This window comes from Panthera uncia (assembly GCF_023721935.1).
Source record: "Panthera uncia isolate 11264 chromosome B2 unlocalized genomic scaffold, Puncia_PCG_1.0 HiC_scaffold_24, whole genome shotgun sequence".
Taxonomy (NCBI): domain Eukaryota; kingdom Metazoa; phylum Chordata; class Mammalia; order Carnivora; family Felidae; genus Panthera; species Panthera uncia.
Window position 1 is genome coordinate 39,951,308 of NW_026057580.1, and position 2,999 is coordinate 39,954,306.

The 2,999-nt window shown below is 37.8% G+C and overlaps 1 pseudogene; it reads right to left on the reverse strand.

The window, feature by feature from the left end:
- Window positions 1-221: 221 nt before the first annotated feature.
- Window positions 222-810, reverse strand: LOC125938646 (prostaglandin E synthase 3-like; annotated as a pseudogene).
- Between the last annotated feature and the right edge of the window lie 2,189 nt (window positions 811-2,999).

Consider the following 2,999-nt stretch of genomic DNA (forward strand, 5'->3'; position numbering starts at 1 on the left):
TCAGTATCTATGTTCTGAAGCAAAGGAGACTGAGGTGAAATGTTTTCATTTATCACAACTGCTGTATCAATTGCCTAGGACCTCAACAGCATCATGGTAGTCTGAGAAAATTTCATGTATAGGGCTATTTCTTTAGCTGACTTAAAATTGCCCCTCACAATGGTACCTATCAACCTTTGGTGAAGCCTTTAAAATAATAAACAGGTTGAAATGGATCAAAGGAGGCAAATACAGCATCTGCCTTTAGAGCTATCAACTCAGGAATTCTCTTAATTATGAAATCTTACAGAGATGTTATTTTTCTTCCTCAAAATCCAGTGATGACAACATTCCTTACTCCAGAGCTGACATTTTTACATCATCACTGTCTTGTGAATCATCATCTCCACCTACTTCTGGTCAATCTACATCCTCCTCACCACCCATGTTGTTCATCATCTCAGAGGAATGATCAAAATTAGACATATCTTCATCTGAATCATCTTCCCAGGCTTTCCAGTTACTAAAGTCCACACTGACCCAGTTAAGCTTTGCCCTTTCTTTTGTCAACCTTGGCCATGACTGGCCAGATTCACCTTTGGTAAACAAAATAAAATCGCCCTGTCCATTCTTTTATGCTTGGGATCATTTGGATCAATACAGTGAAAAAGATCAATTTCATTTAAATGTTTAAAATTATCACTTCCTCCAGGACAACTGATGGGAAGTTTGGATTTTTCTAAATTTACATTAACATCTTCACTGTCTTCAACACAAAATCAGTGAAGACGTAGTCCCTTGATCCTACCACTTTGCAGTAGCAGGCTGCATGGTGAACCCGACAGGGGGACCTGGTGAAAGGGTGGGCAGTTCTCTCTGACTCCTCTGGGGTCCCTTCCTCTTCTTGTTTCTCTCAGGCTACAGGGCAGTGTCCCCCTGGATCCCCAGAATGCACCACGCATGGAGAGAGTGACAACTCTGATCCCAGGAGAAAAGGAAGGTGCAAGACTCACAGTTCCCTATTTGTATAGGGGACTGTCATGGAGGAGATAATACAGGTGAAATATGGCAAAACATGTTTCCTGATGAATGGAAAGATACATCCTTTATTGCACATTAACAAAATTGGGCCGTTACTCTTTAAAAATCAGTATCTTCTTGAGGTTTACAGTGTTCTAGAACTTGAAGTCAACAGCGGGAGAGTGAAGTGAGTCAGCTCATTGTGTTTTTCTCCATAGGAAGCACTGTAGAGGCTGATCATATGGATTTGGGGTTTGGGCAAAAGAGAGGGCAATGATTTGAGAATATTGGCAAGAGTGTTCTTGTAATGATGAACCAGAGGACTTACTCTGTTAGAAGAGAACCATCAAAGAAAACTTGCACCAGAGTTAAGCAGGCAAGTAAGACTCTTCAAGTCTTACTACAGAGGGGAGAGACTGAACTCTACTGAAACAAAAGTTAAGAGGGATTTTAAGTGCTGAGGTGTGCTAGTGAAAAAGTACTGGAGGGTGGGGTTGGCCAATGGAATGTGTCCAGCACACTGAACCATTCCTATGTTTGAAAATGGTTTTCTTTGTGATTAAGCCAGCTGCATTTGTTAATAAGCACTTATCAAGTTAGGCTTTTATCCTCCAATGGGAAATAGGATACTATCTTTCTTGATGGTTACCTTTCAAAGAGATAACTCCTAGGACCTTGAGAAAGACATTCCTGGATTGCAAAACTGGTTAGAAGTCGGGAGAAGGTTTATGTACATTTCAAAAGGGCAGAGAAAGAATTTGCAATTACAAGTATTTACAGTAAATGCTCTGAGAAAAGGGAGGTTAAGGGCCTATAGTAAGGAAGAAACCTGTCTAAAGTTCAGTCTAGCTGAGGGGAATGGTAAGGCTATCTTGGTCCCAGTGAATAGAAAAGGTGGTAAGAGACATAGAAATCACATCAGGATAAATGGATTATAGCTCCCTATTTGGTCAAATAATTTTAAGTGGTAGCATATTGTTGGGAGTTAGTAGGAAATACAGGTCTTAGAGAGTAATGACTTTTTTTGTGTGAGTTGTGTGTGTGTGTGTTGTTTTGTTTCTGTTTTTTGTTTTGTGACATAAGCTTTTCTGCTCCAGGAAGGAAAAAGTTGGTGTATTAGAAGCAAAAATGATTTGCATGTAAGGCAATCTGACATTTGTTCTCAGAGTTCCTCCTGGCCCTTTTTGTACTTGAGTGAATCCTCTGAAGCAAGTAAATTAACTCTGTAAATTGTGCCATAGTAAATAAACCTCAAGAAAAGGGAGAAAATGATCTAGGACACACACACCAAGTATCAAAAGATGCTCTATATATTCTCATGGTTTATCTCATTTAATCTTCAGAACTCTTAGAATTAAATAAGAATCAGTCCATATTTATGGGTGAAGGAACTAAATATAATGCAGTTCTTAAAAGTTGTTTAATATATTAATCTTAGTGTTCTTTGGTACTAATGAAGACCTCTTCATTGTCGTTGTCACTATGGAATATGGAACTATGAGACAGAATGCTTCCTATAAAAACAGGAGATCAAACTTGGTTATTGTGAACTTTCTTATCTCTGGTGTGATCACTTCCATACTACACTTTTCCAAATTCACATTTTCTTGTAATTATTTTACTCATAGACAACCACTGTGTAGATTGTTTTACTCCAGGGAGGATCACTGCCAACATCTTGTGGAAACACTTTTTTTTTTTTAATACTAACATAAAGCATGCTGATTTATAGCCGTTGATCAAAGAATATACCAATAAGAATCTAACTAGTAAAGTTGCTAAAATACTTTTTTACTTGAAGCCCCACATTTTAGTAGAATCATTTACTTTAATATGCAATCTACATTCTCTTAAAGCATTTTCTCCATCCATCTCTAAAGTTGATCTATACAGGTTACTTTCATTTTAATAACACACTCTAAATCTACTTGATAGATGTAGAGGAGAAAATACAGTTAGTCTGACCTTAAATTGTAATTCTTTAGCAGCAAACACTGTAT